General features: G+C 36.5%; 1 non-coding gene across 1 annotated transcript; it reads left to right on the plus strand.

The window, feature by feature from the left end:
* Window positions 1-1,771: 1,771 nt before the first annotated feature.
* On the plus strand, window positions 1,772-1,898 carry LOC118742174. Its single transcript, XR_004993347.1, has one exon. It is a non-coding gene; the product is annotated as a U5 spliceosomal RNA (small nuclear RNA).
* The last annotated feature ends 18,627 nt before the right edge of the window (window positions 1,899-20,525 follow it).

The following is a 20,525-nucleotide window of genomic DNA, read 5'->3' on the forward strand; positions in this document are numbered from 1 at the left end:
TGTCAGAGAGAAAAACCAAAAACGCAGTTTTAAAATATTTGGGGCCCATAGTTTCACAAATAATTTTTTTGTGTGTAGAATTGACTGCCGCACGGTGTTATCAATCCAAATGGTTTTGAAACACAGGGCTGTTTAAAAAATATAATTCCATTTGAATTAATAGAATTTGGTAATGGAAATATATATGGGCAAATCTAAGGAACCGTGCTATTTTGTTTTGTTCACCTTTAGATTAATTATAATAACAAATTTGATGTGTTGTTTTTCCTTATCTGTTTTTTTTCTTATTTTAATACTGCCATTTTAATTTTTATAAAGAAGTCATTGTGATAAAGAATTTGAAGTGTTACTTTGCTTACTTCTACAAAACTACCAATTTCCTCTACCTTCAATATATAGGAGTGCGTGATAAGAAAATAAATCTATCTCAGTAACCACTGATTAAACTTTCTAAAAATATTTTTAGCTTTGCAGGCGTTCAGGCCCACCTCTGCTTTCACTCTTCGTGCAAATCCGCTGGAAAGGTTAGCGTTTTTCTTATTTCACTAAACTCAAAAATTCGAGCTTCACAACAATAACATAGAAAATTTTCATCATTAGAGCGCTTAAAGTCAAGATTTTTTAGTAGATATACTTTTTGGCACAGTAGGTAGGTACTGCAATTGCTATGCGATAAGTTTTGTCATCGGTGTGGAAATAGGGCCATATGTGATTATATACTTACTTACCTAAATACGGAGACTCTAATGTGCCAGGTGCCTTTTTAATTTTATCTCATTTAACTAACGGGTGATTTTTTTGAGGTTAGGATTTTCATGCATTAGTATTTGACAGATCACGTGGGATTTCAGACATGGTGTCAAAGAGAAAGATGCTCAGTATGCTTTGAAATTTCATCATGAATAGACTTACTAACGAGCAACGCTTGCAAATCATTGAATTTTATTACCAAAATCAGTGTTCGGTTCGAAATGTGTTTCGCGCTTTACGTCCGATTTATGGTCTACATAATCGACCAAGTGAGCAAACAATTAATGCGATTGTGACCAAGTTTCGCACTCAGTTTACTTTATTGGACATTAAACCAACCACACGAATGCGTACAGTGCGTACAGAAGAGAATATTGCGTCTGTTTCTGAGAGTGTTGCTGAAGACCGTGAAATGTCGATTCGTCGCCGTTCGCAGCAATTGGGTTTGTGTTATTCGACCACATGGAAGATTTTACGCAAAGATCTTGGTGTAAAACCGTATAAAATACAGCTCGTGCAAGAACTGAAGCCGAACGATCTGCCACAACGTCGAATTTTCAGTGAATGGGCCCTAGAAAAGTTGGCAGAAAATCCGCTTTTTTATCGACAAATTTTGTTCAGCGATGAGGCTCATTTCTGGTTGAATGGCTTCGTAAATAAGCAAAATCATGCGATTTGACGCCTTTAGACTATTTTTTGTGGGGCTACGTCAAGTCTAAAGTCTACAGAAATAAGCCAGCAACTATTCCAGCTTTGGAAGACAACATTTCCGAAGAAATTCGGGCTATTCCGGCCGAAATGCTCGAAAAAGTTGCCCAAAATTGGACTTTCCGAATGGACCACCTAAGACGCAGCCGCGGTCAACATTTAAATGAAATTATCTTCAAAAAGTAAATGTCATGGACCAATCTAACGTTTCAAATAAAGAACCGATGAGATTTTGCAAATTTTATGCGTTTTTTTTTAAAAAAAAGTTATCAAGCTCTTAAAAAATCACCCGTTAATTAACTAACGCGTTAATTAACTCTGGCTTCTCTTCAGTTGTCGAATAAATCTTTCGCCTTTTACTAAAGATTTCCGTGGAGAGGAAAATTTTGAGGCAAAAGCTTTTCTTAACTTTTAACTGGCGGTCACTAAAATATTAAAATATTTTATTTAACTCGTAAATAATTTGGATTCGAAATTTCTAAAGAGGTGGCAGCCTTTTTAATTTTTGTCAAACGAAAGCTTTCTTAAAACTTTTTTCTTTAATATACATATTAAAATTCAATTCAGTAGATTTTGACTTTTAGAACAGGTGGCAACCCTCTTTAAAAATATTAGAAATAAAGCTCTTTTAAATCTCGCGTATTTAATATCAAAAGATTTGTATGTGTATAAAAAAATAACCAAGTTGATTTTAGTTTTCTGAGAAAGTGGCAACACATTTCGTTTTACTCCTGCCTCGTTACAATATTGTTTTTAACTTATTAATGAATTGATTTAAATCTTTGAAAAAGGTGGCAACTCTACTCAACAAATATGCTATGTATATGTTATACCCTACACAGAAAATGAATTTTATGAGAAGCGTTTTCATGACAAAAGTACACACGAAGGTTTGCCATTGCCTATCGGGGGCGACCGCTGTAAGAAAAACCTAGGCCGGACCAGAGATCGAACCCAGGTCCTATGATAGTACGCACCTCTTATAAACTATAAAAATATTTAAGCCATAGCCATGATTTTCATAAACTAAAACTCCCGTGACGAAACTGCGGTTACATTTCTTTCCGGCTTGAATACGTACATATCCAAATATGTTTAAAAACTAGCGTTGGACTCTGCAGTTTCACTCGCCATAAGCATTGCTTACAATTAGTACTCCGACTGTCGCAGCCGTTGCGGTTGCAGATCCAACGACCAAAGGCACCCGCCACCGCAATTGTTATTGTTCCTTTTATTGTTTGAACCTTTTTTCTTTATCTTTTACTAGCTGCTTAGTGGCCTTGCAGCAATTCATTGACCTCAAAAAAGTCAGTTGGCGAGAAATTTCCACAATGCACATAAAACGAGTGCACCAAGCGAACGGCGAAAAAAAGTGTCGGGGAAGGAGTTGGGTTGGGGCTGCAAAAGAGAGTGTCTGCAATTCTCTGCTGCTGTTCATGCTTTTCTACTAACATCTAGTAGCGTATACAAACACTCATGCTTCTGTGTGTGTGTGTGTAGAAAAGCGTGAAGGAGTCGCTGTGACTATGTTTAGCGCATAATTGCAATCGCTATGCAGCACGCAGCTCCCTTGGTGTTCGCGAATATAAAAGCGCGCTTCGTTACACTTAATGAAATTTAGGGCCGTTTTCTCATCTAACCTTTAGTTTACCTGTCACTTTATCGTCTCGATATACGAGTTTTCGTTTTCTCATCAGCGCATTAATTTCTCGAACCGATAAACTGTTGCTCACCCGATGCAACCTTTAAAATTTGTACCCAACTTTAAATTTTGGTTTGGTTTTGGTTCATGAGTCAGATATATTAGATATTTCAACCAAGGTTTTGGTTTTTGCTAGCAGTTGCTCTTGCTCTATATTTGCTTATGTTGCATTGCCAACCTTTGAAATTTTATGACGAATGTAGTGAAGTTTCACTCTCGGAAATGTAGTGAAGTTTCACTCTACGGAACAACAAATTTATTTTTACAGGTAAGATAAGACAACGAAAACACTTTAAAGTGAGGAACAATTTATCTGCCCTGTTAGTAAAGGCAACTTTACTGCTTACATTAGAAAACGGCCCTTAGAAAAATATATCTAACTTTTGCCAGTGTCGCATTGTCTGGTCGAGGGACAAAGTTAGTAGTGGCAGTGAAAATGGAAGCAGCAGCAGCAGCAGCAGCATCAGCATTGCAACGACAAACAGCATGGCTCCTGAAGTAACCAACGCGATAGAAAACGTTGGCATAGTTTCCAGCGTAGAATACATATAATAGAACGCGCATATGCCACAAGAACAGTGCGTTAGCGGTGAACTACCCAGCGACCACCCACCTAACTGCCGCGCTGATTACTCACATACATACGTGCTGTGGAGCTAACAAACAATGCATTACTGACTGAACTTAGCGCTTGCCAACGGAGTGCCGTTGTGATAGTGGCAGTACAGACGTGCATATATGCACATATATGTACATATGTATGTACATTAGCGTGGGCCGAAAATCTGCTTTTTTAGAATTTTGATTGGTAATAGCAAAAATATGGTTCATTATGCTTTAAAAAAAAATCTGTGTGATATTTGGAATTTTTTGGTCAATATCCTAGGTTCGCCCAAGTCAATCAAAGTTCAATATGCTCAAAAAATAAAAATTAATAAATAAATTAATTAATACATCTTTTTTACTAAAACTGCAATAATCTTCTAAAGTATTGGTCCTACATAATTTGGTATATGGACCTGTTTTGTAGAGAATCGAAGTTAGCTATGAAAAAAATTTTTTAGTACTTGAACTTTGATGGACTTAGGCGAGCCTAGGATATTGACCAACAATTTTCACACTTAACACAGATATTTTTTAGAGCATAATGAACCATATTTTTGCTATTACCAACCAAAATTCTAAAAAAGCGGATTTTCGGCCCTTGCTAATATACATTAGGGTGGTAAAAAAAGAAGAAGTAAAGTCGCAATTTTAATGCTTTCAATTTTGAAATCCAAAACTATTTAGAGGTCGCTCAAAATTGTCCATGTATTTTATATGGGGAAAAAACAATTTTTCGTATAAATGGTATAGAATTCTTGAAAATCAATATTTTTCGATCGGAAAACTCTTTCTCATTAAAAGACTTTTAGTAATAACACCAAATTATTTATTTAGGCATTTTTTAATATTAACTCATTTTATAAGACCCTTCAACCACAAAAACTGCAATGGCGGGCCCCATAAAAAATCGCTACTATTAAAAATTTTTTAAATAAACAATTGAGTATTATTACTGGAAGTCTCTTGAAGGGAAGTTAAGTTTTCTGATCGAAAAATATTAAATTTCAAGAATTCCATACCATTTCAACAAAAAATGTCCGACATCACTTTTTTCCCACATTTTGGGACCACCCTAATGTACATACATATGCATAAGTTTTCGTACCTTCGATATTAGCATTTTGCAAACATTTATTATCCGCTTTTAGTTTGGTGTACGCGGACAGTTTTAATTGGTTTGGGTTTGACACTACACGCATATTAATTAAACTGGAAATAGCATTTTTGAATTTTGATCAGCTTTTAATTAAAACTGCAACTTTTTCTATATGTAAAGCGATACGAACTTAAATGCGAACGAAGATACTCAAATGAATGATCTTAATTTAAGAATAATCCCAAAAGTTAATTATCGAATTGGCGGCCGCCGTAGCTGAGTCGTAAGTGGTGCGCACTACCGCTAGACGGAACCAAAGATTAATGCCTAGCTCAAGAAATATCCGAAAAACAAGTATTTTCTAAAACTTTCGTCCATCTGGAGGCTATAGGGAAAGGCATATGGCTGGAAAAAACGATTCTCATAAGAAACTATTTGCTATTTGGCCCACCCATTGCTGTGGTAATTTCAAAACGCACAGCATAAATTGGAGTACAAGCCTCTCAAAGAACTTCGCAAGGTATCTTGGCTGAGTTCTAAATAGTTCATGTCCTTCTAGGTATTATAATCTTAGGTAGCAAGGTCTTAAACTTTTTAGGGCCTTACAACGGTATTAATGTGCTCTGCTATTTTTTGCATTGCTCTGAGTAAACGATTCCCAGGTTTGGCCAGTGCCTCATTACAAGTCCAGAAGCGCCTCGAGTGTTGCAGATGATGTTGTTCTCGGTTGTTCTGGTGGATGGAAATTGCTGAGCTCGGCCTCTTTTCCCAGACTGTGTCAACATATGTTAAGATGGGCTTAGAAATTTTTAATATCGCACATTCACATTGCCCAATTTTTTTCTCATTATCTCTTGGAAGGTATAAATGGAGCTTTTGTAATATGTTTATCTAAGTACAAATTTACTCAGAGCTTTTCATCAAAGTTAACTCACAGATGATTGTCTTTCTTAGAGCACTGTATCTAGTCTCCTTAAAGATATGGTTCTAAAAATGTGTCCCCTTTTCTTTTTCTGGAAAAATTTCTATGTTATTGTTCTTTGGGTTTACGTTTAATTATTTAGTATGTACTGTAAGATCTATAATATGGAGGACAATGTTCTGCGCGCAGCCTTAAACATCGCAGTTATTTTTTAACAAGTTGGCATCGTATTTCGCATACATGAGTACGATAGACTTTAACAGAAGGTAAATGCGCCTCCGCATACTAGACTGCTGTGGCGGCAGGAAACCGGTTTTGTATGGGCAGGAGGGGAAGAAAGTGCGAATTTACTCTGTTCATATCAGTCTGGGATAATCCTAGATTGACACACATAGACAATACATTTTGCATGCTTTCGTAGCTTCTCGGATCTATAACGGATGTATTGCTCCTGAATTTAGAGACGCTCTTCCTAGAATAAAGACAAGGACTCTTCCTGGAATAGAGGCATATTATTTTTAATGCAAAGGAATTTCTATAAGAAAAGTATATATCTCTGAAATGCTGTCTTGGAATCTCGATTGTTATTATAGCAGCAAAAAATTTTTGCGTTATGATGCTGGAGTGATACTTTATGGCAAGATATAAATCTGGGTCGTTCGGGTTACGTAGACCCGACTATCGTGGGAACGGGTATATCTCCATGATTTTAATTAGGAAAGATGGGTCAGTATAACTTTGGCTGGTAGCCTGGCTTGAACTCATCTGGATATAACCGTAAATGTTTCGAAGAAAAGTAAATAAAATGCAAAGAACCAACTTTAAGAAATCCCTTAACTCTGAGGCGTTGATACGTGGAGATTATTTAAAGTCAAATGGAAAGTACTTTCTTGTATCTAAAAACATCCTTTCATTTCGATTCAGTCCATTTGTCAACTGATTGAAACTCTCAACATAGTGACGCACACTTAACATGCTGCACGTGCTGTACTCGTGATTTAGGCACATGTGCGCATATACATGTATCTACACATGTATGTTTATGTATGTGTTGCCAAAATAAGACTGTTACCCATTAAATGTTAAGTGTGTCTCATGGCGGATGAATGTCACTCCCATCAGTAAACTTTTTAAGCATAAATGTAGATGTACATACATATATATATTCAAGATATATAAGTACATAAGCATATACATATATACCCCAGTCGGAAAAATTAAAAGCACTTACAAATAAATGCATTTAGACAGCTAGACCTACTGTTTCAAAGCTCTATGGTTTATGGTAATATAAGGGTGGGCGTTGGCGATGGCGAACACCGCAGACGAGTTAACGATGAGCTTTACAGCGATGTAGATATAGTGCAGCGAATTAAAATTCAGCGGCTCCGCTGGCTTGGTCATGTCGGTCGAATGGACAGAAGCGCTCCTGCTCTTAAAGTACTCAACGCGGGCCACGATGCTGGTGACAGAGGAAGAGGAAGGCCTCCTCTGCGTTGGAAAGACCAGGTGCAGAAGGACTTCGCTTCACTTGGCATTTCCAATTGGCGTCAGTTGACACAGAAGAGAAATGACTGGCGTGCTGTTTTGGACTCAGCCAAAATCGCTTAGGCGGTTACAGCGCCAATAAAGAAGAAGAAGAAGTACAGCTTTCTTCCTTTGTTGAAAGGGATGATTGCAGTTTTGCTGGGAATTATGGACAATTCTTCTTAACTGTAGCAACACCAAATTATATTTAGGGCGTCTTACATCAAGTCCCTAAAGGTACTTCCATGATCGCCATTGATTATGATGTACATATCGTCAGCGTAACCTATGGTGTGATTTCCTTTTACATTGAGGACCTAAAAAAGATCTTCAACTAGTATAAACCATAACAGTGGACATAGGATACTTCACGGCCTTTTACAGCAGTAATACTGAGTTGTTTTGGCTGTATTATAAGATGCTTAATAGAGCCGTTTAATCAGTAGGCTTGAAACTGTGGCAGAAAAAGAGGATGAAAAATCCTCTATTTGTTTGAGTTTCCGACAGGTTAGTTTTTTTGGTTATTTTTCCGACTGGGATGTTTCATATTTGCATACATATGTACATACATTTGTCTATGCAAAGTACAAAAATGTGCGTGGCACCCAAAATTGTTTAGTAAAAAAGCGAACGCTCGTAGCTAGAAAGTCTTATCAAATCGATGACGTCAATACGTTGGTGTCTACTTTTAGGCTGTGCTTATATTATTGTTCTTGTTACTAAGTATTTTAAAGCAATACTCTTAGCTATGTATGTCAGTATGAATGTAGGTACATATTTTCTTAGCATTATAATGGATATTACCAATGTGGTTATTAAATATGTGACTATGCGACGCCTGGCTGTCTTTTTGGCAGGAAATGTACATAGGTGGCATTTTTATACATATTCATTTGTAAATATTTCCCTCATTTACTGAAATAGGGTCACAACTAAAACAAACAAAAAAATTAAAAAAATTTAAGTTTTGAATTTACATATCGAGGGCTTACATATCGTGGGGTGACAGGTAAAACTCATTAAGTACAGTTTTTGGAAAAACCCCGTTTTTTGCATAAATCACATTATTTTTCACTGCCCTTTTTGAAAAATGATTTAATATTTGCCCAACTTAGAGCAGGCGGCCTTTGCAAAAATTAAAATATCATTATCTAAAAATTTGTATAAAACTTGGCCAGGTAAAACTCATTACCGTATTTAATGAATTTTTCTTGCCATCGATATTGGCTTTTCATTGTAGTTGGTGACATTTGACAGACAATTTTTTCTTGCTAAAAAATTTAAAAGCTAAATCAATGAAAGCAATTTCAACCTTCAATGGAATAATTGGTGACCGCAATATTCTTATACTTCCGGAATAAGCTATAAAGGAAATATTTGCAAAATTAAACATTGACAAGGTTCATCCCTAATTAAGTAAAAATCGGAAAGAGCAATTAATAGGTAAGTAACTGCTCACAAAATAGAACTTGGTTTAATAACACAGCCCCACAAACAAAAAAAAAGTGTCGGGGGTGGGGGATCAGACCACCCCTACCCTATGTATTTTGACGCGCTGAACACGAATCCAGTGTCCGTTTTGGTCTAGCACGTCTGGATTTCTTTCTAACCTACAAAAACATGTCAAATATTCCTATACCCCTAAATATTTGACATGGTTTTTGAGGTTAGAAAAAAATCCAGACGTGCTGGATCAAAACGGACACCAGATGCGTGGTCAGCGCATCAAAGTACATAGGGAAAGGGTGGTCTGATCCCCCACCCCGACACTTTTTTTTTGTGGTGCTGTGTAATTAAAAAGATAATATTGAATGCATACAAATTTCAACAGAAAATGGATAAGACTGTTCAGCTTGTGCCATATGAATGCGAAAGTGATGAAACCTTCAGTCTATACTCTGACACGAGCTATTCACCATCAAGTAGCGGATCTGAATTTTCGGATTATGAGGTTAGTAGTGCCCATAACTTAACTAGGCGAAAAAAAAGCAACAAACGCGCCTGGAAGGTAAATATTGTTAAGTCACGACGGTCCAAATGTCTACCCTATAAAAATAAATACAAACAATGTCTCGCTAAAGTACCAAGGGAAGTTAATTGCTCAAATTGCGCCTTTAAATGCAATAGCAACTTCTCAGATAAAGACAGATTAGATATTTGTAAATCGTACTGGGGGCTTGCTAATTATAATCGACAAAAGGACTTTATTCTCAAATATGTTACTATGAAAGAGCCGAAACGGCGAAAAGTATCTAAGCGAGCCCGTTCCGTATCTAAGTCATATTATTTAGAAACCGATAAGGGCAGAAGACGTGTATGTGCAAAATTTTTCGAGAAGACATTGTGTATTTCCAACGGACCAATAAACACAGCCTTCAGAGGCCGTAATAGAAGTGGGTGTTATGATAACGGCGATAGAAGAGGTCACAAAGCTCCTGGTAATAAAACCAGCGAAAACGATATTGCCCTTGTAAAAAAACATATTGAGAGTTTTCCTGTAATGGAATCCCATTATTCAAGACAGTCTACCAAAAAATTATATCTAGATTCAAATTTAACTATTTCAAAAATGCATGACTTATATAAAAACGATTTTTGCACAGAAAATATGATTTGCTCTCCAGTTAACGAAAAAACATATAGACGGATATTTTGCGACAATTATAATTACTCATTTTTTAAACCCAAAAAGGATCTTTGTGCTTTGTACTATAAGTATGAGAAGGCGACTACTATTGAAACAAAAAAGGAACTTGAAACCGAATATTGCTTGCATTTAATTAGAAAAGGCGAATGCAATGAAGCAAAATGCTTTGATAAACAAAGATGTAAGGAGGATCCTTCATTTCTTACTTGCACCTTTGATTTGCAAAGAGTTCTCCATATTCCCAGCTCAGATGTTTCATTATTTTATTACTCGCGAAAAATATGCGTGTATAATTTAACTATTTATGTTGGAGATGGGGAAGAAGCGCATTGCTTCACGTGGAACGAACTCCATGGCAAACGTGGAAGCAACGAAATAGGCTCAATCTTGTATAAGTTTCTTCTAAGTCTGCCTGCCACGGTAAAGGAAATATCTTTATTTTGCGATACTTGTGGCAGCCAAAATCGAAATCAGCAAGTAGCTGCAGTATTACTACACGTCTTACATGTTGCCAGTAATTTAGTAAAAATTGAACTTAAGTTTCTAGAATCAGGACATACATATATGGAGTGTGACTCTATGCATTCAGCAATAGAGGTCGCTAAACGGCATAAAACTGCATTTTGCATGAATGATTGGGCTGAAATTTTCAAATCTGCTAGAAGAAAGCGAACAAATAAGTATCAAGTACATATGCTTACGTATAACGATTTTTACAATTTACACGAATTGGCATTAGCAACAATAAAAAACCGTAACAAGGATAAAGAGGGCGTAAAAGTTTCTTGGCTGAAAATTAAATGCATAAAAGTGGAAAAGTCCAAACCTGACACCATATATTACAGATATGATTACACTAGTGACTACAAAGAAATAAATATCAGTGCAGGGAGAGGTCGACCTCGAACGCGTTCTGCTAATCTGAGCCCTGCGTATGAAGCGATGCTTCCGATATCTGCAGCAAAAAAAGCAGATCTTATAAAACTTTGCAATGCCGGACAAATACCAGAGGAAATGGTGCCATGGTATAAGAACTTGCCATCAACAACATTTACCGGAAGGGAATCTTTGCCTTTATTCGAAAGAAGCGATAACGAATCAGATGAAAATTAAAATTGTGCACATGTATTTACATTAATAAAGGGAATTCTGAATGCTAAAGTTGTTTATTTTTTAATTTTTTACAAAGCTATAACAAATTTTTGGACAGGAAAAAGTCACTAAATACAGGTTTGTTAATAACGAAGATTATGGCTGAGTTCTTAAAAAAATAAGCTTGCAGCCGTATTGTCACCTCTCTAGATTTAACGCCATGAAAATTTGAAGATATTAGAGCGTCTGGTTGAATTTTGACGTTAAAAAGTGTTTAAAACCTTAATATCTCAAATTCTTTGTTAGTGTACTTAATGAGTTTTACCTGTCACCCCACGATATATTCAATATGACCTATCTGCTAATTTCTTATAAAAATATGGTTCATTCTACAACAAAAAACATAAAAATATAATTCCTAAACTTTGTGCGAAACTCGCGAAAATTCAGCAAATTTTCATGAAAATTTGCAACTTTTTAATCAGATTTTTTAGAATTTTTTTGAGTATGCAGATTTGTAGCCCAATCAATTTTATTGCAATAAAGTGCAAGTTTTAAGTAGCTACGAATTACTGTTGATTTTTGGCAATTTTTTTTCACGCTGTCTCTTCCATACAAAATTTTTTTTTCGAAAATACTTTATATGAAAAAAATGCAAAACACCTTCAACAAATTTCAAAAATCAACGCGATATTTGACTAACTCCGAACTTGCATCTTTTTAATAAAATTGATTGGGATACAAATCTGCATACCCAAGAAAATTCTAAAAAATCTGATTAAAAAGTTCAAAATTTTGATGAAAACTTACTGAATTTTCGCGAGTTTTGCACAAAGTTTAGGAATTATATTTTTATGTTTTTTGTTGAATGAACCATATTTTTATACCAAATTGGCGGAAAAATATTAGAATAAAAATTGTTGCATATATTGTGAAAAATTTGCAGTGCCAATACCTTGTTCCGGCAGTGTATCTGCAGTTTTTATAAAAATAAGATTCCTATACATATATAAAAATCAACCTTAGACTTAACTGTCATCGATGCTATTAATGCTGTTTTTAATGTAGCCCTTACTTTTTTACCGACAATGTCGATGTCGTCGACATACGGCAGCAATTGTGTGCTTTTGTAAAGTATTGTTACTGAACGGTTCAGTTCTGCAGCTCTTATTATCTTCTCCAACGTCAGATTAAAGAAATCACACGAACGGAGTCAACTTATCTGAAACCTCGTTTGGTGTCAATCGGCTCGGAGAGGTCATTCCCAATTATGACGGACCTGATGTTATTGCTCAAAGTCATTTTACAAAGCCGTATTAGTTTCGCATGATATCAAATTCAGCCATGGGGGCATAAAGACAACTTCTTTACGTGCTGTCGAAAGCGGCCCTCAAATCGACAAATAGATTGTATGTGTCGATCCTATTCTCGCGGGTCTTTTACAAGATTTGACGTATTGTCAATACCTGGTCTATGGTGGATTTTCCAGGTCTAAAGTCACACTGATAAGCCCCAATTCGTTCGTTAATGGTGGGCTTCAGTCTTTCATACAATGCGTTCGATAAGACTTTGTAACCCATGCTTAGAAGGCTGATCCCGAGCGAATGGCGGGGCAGATAGGGCAGAGCACATTTAAATTCCAGTCGTGGGAATAGGCGTTCATTTCACCATATTCTTCATAAGAGTTGATGCATGCACCTTATCAGCTCCTCGGCATCGAACATGAATGGATCGGCCGGCTGGCCGTCCTCCAGCAGCTTTGGTGTTTTATAGCCGCGTAATTGCTATTCGTAGCTCTTCATCATCTCAACTTCTCCATCCAGTAGGGCGGAGAAGTGCTCTCTCCATAGTTTTAATACGTTTGAACATCGATCTCAAGGTTGCCATTGTTGTTCTTACAGGAGTTCGCCCTAGTCTGGAAACCTTCCGTAAGTCGCCTAACTCTCAGATTAAATTTTTGGGCGTTTTTCCTGCCGGCCCGCATTTAAGTCTCTTCGCACTCATGACTTTCGGCCTCTCTCTTCTTATTGTTTCAAACACGTCTCGCTTCCCTCTTCAGTTCAATATAACGGTGCCACATGGCTCGCGTTGCGCTTGAACGCAGCGTTGCCCTGTACATGCCATCTTTTTTCTCTGCAGCTTCTTTACACTCCTCATCGTACCAGTTGTTCTGTTCGGTGGCGGAACTTAATGAGCAGGAAATGTGATTCCAGTGCTCGCGTATGTCGTTTTGTTGAAGAGTGCTCTGAGAGAGTAGGTGTGACAGTCGAGCGGTGAATAAATTGGACGTCTGTTGTTATTGCAGTTTTTGAACCAAGGGAATTTATACAAACGGTGTTGTAAGATCAGCTGATTTCTCCGCCTTACATGCAGTTTCTTTTTCCTTTTACTGATTTTACAGCACACCCATCAAAAGCAAAAACAAAATACATGTAAACTTTGGGGCGAATTGAGATTTGACATAACACCCGCAATCCAAATACATGTGATTTTCGTTATTGTAATCAAAATTCGCTAGTAACACCACCTTGTATAAATTCGCCTTGCATTGTTGGGCGCAAATTTTTTCCTTCACAGAGACGGGTGCGTATCTTGGCTGCAACGAGATAGTGGTCCGAGTCGATGTTTTCTTGTGTGTGTATTTCTAAAACCCTGGAAACATGCCTTCCGTCTATCACAACGTGGTTGATTTGGCTTTTCGATTTAGAGACAGCCATGTGGCTTGGTGGATCTTTTTATGCTGGAACCTAGTACTACATATTAGCATGCTTCGGACCTCGACAAAGTCGATCAGCCTCAGTCCGATATCGGACGTTTGGTCGTGGAAGCTTGAATTTTCCGATAGTGGTGCCAAAGATTTGCGCTTCTTTACGTGGCAACTGTAGTAGATGTCGCAAGGCTCCCCGTTTCCTTGCCTTCCCCCGTCCATGGCATTTCTTAGATATCGGTGATGTCAGCCTTAGCATTCCCGAGGACATCAAGCAGACGGGCAGAGGCACCTTCCCCATTAAGGGTCCGGATATTCCAGGTGCATACCCTCAAATCTAAGTTTATTGTTTTTCATTGGGCGAGGTTTTAACGTGGCGGGTACCAAACCCAGTGCAAACGAAGTTTTACGCCTTCTCACTTTAGCTCACTCCCAAACGGGTGTTTGTTCGCTACCCAGAGGATACGTGGATATAAATATCCGGATCTTGTGAGCTACGATTTAAATAGTACGCACAAGAATCACTTCTGGCTACTTACAAGTGAATGGCAGTGAAAAGTGGACTTATGCGCACGGAACCATCCTCGAAACAAGTATATTTAATATTAAACATTTTTGATTGGTCCCCTTATTGCATTTTGTGGGTTTTTTGGAGGACCTATAAAATATTGTTACTAAGAAAAAATGGTTAAATAAATATTTGGGTATTATTATTTGGAATCTCCTGAAGAGAAGCAGAGTTTTCCGATTGCAAAATATTGATTTTCAAGAATTCTATGGCATTTCTACGAAAAGTGGTTTTTCTCCCATGTAAAATGCATAGAAAACTTTGGCGCTTTTAGCGACCTCTAAATATTTTTTGATTTCAAAATAAAAAATAGGAGCAAATTTGTTTCGGTATAGAACAATCCTAGGCAGTAAGGCATAAAAATTCCGCCTTTACTTTTTCCCATGCATTTTGGACCACCCTACATATGATTATATGAACTGTAACAGGCACACATTCCTGTTTATTTTAAATTATACATAACTACCCTGAAAACCATTTTTTTAGAGTGTCCTGAATTGTAAAGAAATTTTAAAGAATTCGTAAAGATCACATCCGATTTTTGCCGAATTTTCTAAAATTAAATAAACTGTGCACACTTCGATTCTTTTACGAAATTTCGGAAGAAATGAAATGAAAATAATGCTACTATGTGAAGAATTTCTTGCAGAATTTTCTTTCTTTTTCGTACAGAAATTTCTATACGAGTTCGCGTCAACCACTTCATATAATTTTCTTTGAAGTTTCGTAAAAAATCGCTAGATAAGCTAAAATATTTGTATTATGCATGTGGATGTATGTAGGTCAGTTTTTTTTGGTAAATATGGCTTCATGCACAAAAAGGGTTGCTTTATGTACGTAACATATTTTTATTGCCACAGCTAAATGCATATCTGTTGATGTAATTAATTTTATTGCAATTTTCCGATCACACTTTTTCATTAACTCTACTCGATGACTTTACTTAATGATAAGAAATTAGCATAATTACGAGCATACAATTTATTCCAATATTAATTGCTTTTTTTATAATCGTGGCTCTAACCGAATTTTGCTACCATTCGCAAATAGACTTTATACGTTATGCTACAGAAAGATAAACAATTACATTCACGCATATGTATCTACATAAATAAATACGTATGTATATTAAAGTTACCCTGCAGGGAAACCGCGAACTAGTGAATAAAATTTCTACTTCCGTACTAGATCTTTATCGTCAAAAACGAACTAATTCGATAGTAACTAGATCCCCACCAGTTCAAAATCAGTGAAATGTACTTTAAAAAAACTATTTTATTTCACTTTTTCATTAGAAAATTAGAAATCTATATCTAAAGTGAAGAATTTAGAAGTAGTTCGGAACTATAGAAAAAGGGATGCAGCGGGGGCTTGTTTACTTTACATACATATGTGTGTGGTGGCTTTTTCGTTCAAATATGCTTCCATACTGCACTTCGCAGATGCTTTTTCATAGCTTGGTAATACAAATCTAGAATTTGTGTTAACATTTCGGGACCTTCTTGAATCTAATCAACAGCAAGCACCTCTGCAAACTCAGCTACAGCCGAAGGTATCTAAACGTAAATTTCTTGCAATCATTCAAACAAATTTAATTTCAAATTGAAAACACATTTCTTTGAAAATAATTTAAAATCGCACACACGGAGGAACAATCATGATACTTTTTTCTCTCGGCTGTCGATTTTAGAGCTGGTTTGGAACTATCGAAAAAGGGATGCCTACATCGCCATGTTAAGTTCGCCAGTTGTTTGCATGCAAAAGAGATTTATCGCCAACCAGTACTGGGTCAAAGTGTACTATAAGCGCACCTGTTCAAAACTTAAGATCTTCCCCACAGGGTAAATATGCATATGTACGTTTATGTATGTATGTATCTATTTTATGTAAGTATGTTTCGAGTAGTTTTAAATTAAGAGAACGACGTTAATATGTGCAAATATATACTTTTTTGTGGTCATGCCCATTCATAAATATATGGAGTATAGAATGTATATTTATATGACTTACACTGAGCCAAAAGTGCAATGGTATTTTCAACCAAGTTATTGTTTGGTTTTTTCATGCTAAGTATACTGATTGTAAGAAATGTGATTCAAGTTGAACGTTTGAAAACAAATTCGTATGTCTGGTTGTATCTGAACGCGTAGAGGTGCTTGCTATTACTTATTTGCTTCAGGCAGGTTCGAGTACGAATTCCGTCAGAGGCAACATATCATTTTTATTTTTTTTTTGTTTTTGGTTTTTCTTAATCGGGATAAAGCATCTGCGAAGTGCAGGACCAAATCAAACGACGAAGAAACTCTATTCAAGTTCAACATTTGAGGACAAATTTCTAGAATGTGTGCAGAGATTCCTGCTGTTATTCGCTAACTTTCAGAAGAACCGCATCTTCCAGTCAGAAGCATCGTGCGAAAGTGATAATAAAAATTTTTGTTTTGTATCTCCAAATTATGAAAAAGCATCTGTAAAGTGCAGAACATAAGCGTATTTAAACGAAAAAGTCGACAGCCAAAAGATTTTTTTAATGTAAACAAAAGTGTGGTTAATATTACCACATCATTGTTGAAAATATCAACTAGGGTATTCTTAATATTAACCAAAAATCACGTTGATTCCTTTTCAAGTTTGAATTTTGAAATATTAACCAATTTTTGGTTGATTTTTTTCTCAGTGTACACTTCAAGCTCTAAAAATTGTATACCTGTAAATGCGCATACTCATACATACTTACATACATATGCATATGATAAGAAACCGCTTAAATTCTTTTACCTATTAAATTACCAAAGTAATTCCCGCAATGGAATAGTCGAATAAATGTGCGAATTCAGCAGAAATGTAATGCAAGCAAAAGTGGAAAATTTCACATAAAATACTAGATTTTTCATAATACGAACTTTTAATTATTTCCAGTAAGAATTTATAGCGTAAGTAAACTTTGGTCATGCCCACCACTTGTTTCCAATTTGATAACTGTTTCGTATGATTCATTAATGCCATGCAAATAAATGTATATATGTATGCACATATGTAGGTTTATAAAAAGGTGATTTATTTTTTTTGATAGAGTTACTTTATTAATCAATATTCTTTTTATTATTCTTTGTTTGTCTTGACTAATGATCGATTTGTTATTTGGAACTTTCCCAAATGCATTCTGGAAGCTTTAAAGTTTCTGACTTTTAACAAGACAGACGATTTTGATATTGCTAAATATTGAAGTAAAACATCTTTGCGCTCGATTGGGGGTAATTGCAAACATCGATGTAACGAATAAACGCAACACTCGTTGGGCTCTAATTCCAAACAAAGGGGATGGCGGGCGTGGTTGGTCATTATTAAGATTAAGATTAGTATTAGTATTAAGATGGGAGCGTCCCATTACGCAGCTCTAAACAATGTTAAAGAGGGCACGAAAAAGTGCGCACTGTGTTGTACGGGAGCTTTCTCTACAACACCTGACGCTGCTCTTGACGAACTGCTGTACTTAAGGTCACTTTGTGTCTTCATACGTGGGGGAGCCTTAAAGGCCACATCGAGACTAAAAAAAGAAACGGGTGTTGGTAAAACACTGAGTGTGGCGAGGAGGAAATTGCTGATGTCTTTTGAATGCGACAGGATAGTACAAATTCCAGCCCGGACTCACACATTGTGGAATGTTTACCGATGGCTCAAAACTGACTCTGGGTCAGGATCTAAGGTCTCTATCGAAAATAAAGGGGATACGCTTGTCTTAGGGGATATGCCATGGGCCATGGACTCCTCGCAGTTTCCCGGTATTTCACTGTGCCCGGGTACCCATACCACGTTAATGGTGACATTCGTGGCAAGCTCGTTTAAGGTACTTCTTCTTTCGGCAGTCACTTTTGAGGAAGTGTTATTGCACTGCACAGATTTAATCGCTGCTTGGCTGTCAGAGTAAACAATGACGAACCGTAAACAAACTGCGCCGCTATTAAGACACAGGGCGACCTCCCTCATAGCTGTTAATTCTATTGGAAAAACGCTGCAGTGGTCAGGGAGCCGCCTGTTTAGGTTTAGCGAGAGATCTTTAGAGTAGATTCCGCTTCCAACTTAATTGCCGAGCTTTGACCCGTCCGTAAAGATAGCGATAGATCCTGGGTCAAAATCCGAATAGTTTTCCTAGTCGCTTTTTTCTACAATTCTGGTAGAAAACCAATTTTCAAAGCAGAAATTTGGACTAATGTAATTCAGCTTATCTAGGGTTGCAAGATTGGTGTTTAGAAATTTTGAGTGACCGAACCTAAGGTCCCTCCATGAATGAGCTGCATTCAGCCTAGTTGCGTTGCAGCTGGCCTGATATCTACCATAAAGGTCAGTAGGGAGAAAATTCAAAACAAGACTGCAAGGCCCTACTGGGAGTAAAGGGCAGGGCCTCCGAGATTAACACGATTGCCTCCAAAGGTTTATTTGGTTTTCTGTTTCATTGAACAGACGCGACTGCAGACAACTTGTTGGACTGCTGACTGTTCAGTAAACATCTTATGTAGCCCAGAAGAAAATTTGTAATTGCTTCTTGTGTGTACAAATGCACATTCTGAACTAGTTCGCGGCTATTTCAACTTTATTTTCTGAATAGTTCAGACCAACTTAGGAACTTGTTCGGGATAATTTTGGGACCGATTCAGAACCACTTCAGGAGTACTTCGGCGACTATTAGAGGACCATAGTTCGAGATTATTTTGAGTTTAGTTGAGGACTATTTTAGGTCAATTTTGGGACTAATTTATTTCAAGACTTGGTCGTGAATATTTCGGGAAAAGCTCACGATTTTTTAAATCGTTTCGGAGCCTGTTCAGGACTAATGCATGACAGCTTTGGAGCTTCTTCAGGACTATTTTGGGATTAATTCAGCACCATTTGATAGATACTAGTTAAGGATTATTTCAGGTTTAGTTCATGTCTAGTTCAAGACCATTTCGGGACTAGTTTAGGAACATTTTGGAGGGTAGTTCGGTATCATTTAGTTCGTGTCTAGTTCAAGGCCATTTCGGGACTAGTTTAGGGACATTTTGGAGGGTAGTTCGGTATCATTTTGGGACTAGTAAGGGACCGTTTCTAAAAAACCGTTTCTAAAAAGTGTAAAATGTATTTTTGTGTAAGCCATCAATTTCAATTGGCTGAAAACTATTGCCGCAGTTAGTTTTTAAGCACCCCTTATACGTGTGGCTAATTGCTTATACGAATACTTTCAAGCCACAATTTACTTAAGTGAGAGTGAGAGTGGGAGTGAGCATAGAAATTCCGACAGAGCGCAAATAAACCAACATTAGCATGTGTTTAAGCATATGATATTTTTATCTGAAATAATGCTATCAGTAAAATGATAACACTGAAATGCAACAACAAAGTCCCTAACCACATACAATAAGCAATATGAGTACGAGTACGCGTAGAACTATACAAAACAGAAATAAATAACATATGTAAATATGTACACCGCACATATGTACATATTTTGGTAAGATATTGACACCGCTGTATATATACATATGTACAATATTTGCACCTAGATATGAGTTGACTGCTCATAACCATTTTTTCGCCACTAATTAAACGCATTCTTAACTGAGGTAAAATTAAAAGTTTGCGAGACATTGACAGCGACGGATCGGTAAGAAAGTGATCGGATCGTGCGCAAGTGGTGTTTTTTTCATTGTTGTGCTAGCACATAAATAAATACTTATTTATATACAGTTATTGACTTGCTTATACATTTGTGCGTATGTATGTAGCACAAAACGTTGCGAAATTGTTTAAGTTTGATAAGCGTTTTGAAAATACTGTTTTGTTGCCAGTTGAAGAGAAGCAGAACAGAGATATTCCCCAAAAATATTTATAGTGACTTGAAATGGAATATAAAGGGTAAAATATTAACAAAAGATATTTACTAAGTATCAAAACAGACGGAATATATGTGAAAAATAAACATACAAACATACATGCACATATATGTACTTAACAAAAAATATTATTGTAAAACAAATATTATTGTAAAATAAATACATATGTGTAAAAGTGATTAACTCAACTTTACTTAAACTTATTTAAACCGAATTCGAAACACACTTGTGTGTATGTGCAAGTATTCACGCGAATAAAAAAAAAGTATTGTTTGAAATTTCAACTCATTGTAAAAAAAAACAAACACAAATATATTCAAATCGTTATAGTAA

Source organism: Rhagoletis pomonella, unplaced genomic scaffold (assembly GCF_013731165.1).
Source record: "Rhagoletis pomonella isolate Grant_MI unplaced genomic scaffold, Rhpom_1.0 Rhpom_scaffold_00006, whole genome shotgun sequence".
Classification (NCBI taxonomy): domain Eukaryota; kingdom Metazoa; phylum Arthropoda; class Insecta; order Diptera; family Tephritidae; genus Rhagoletis; species Rhagoletis pomonella.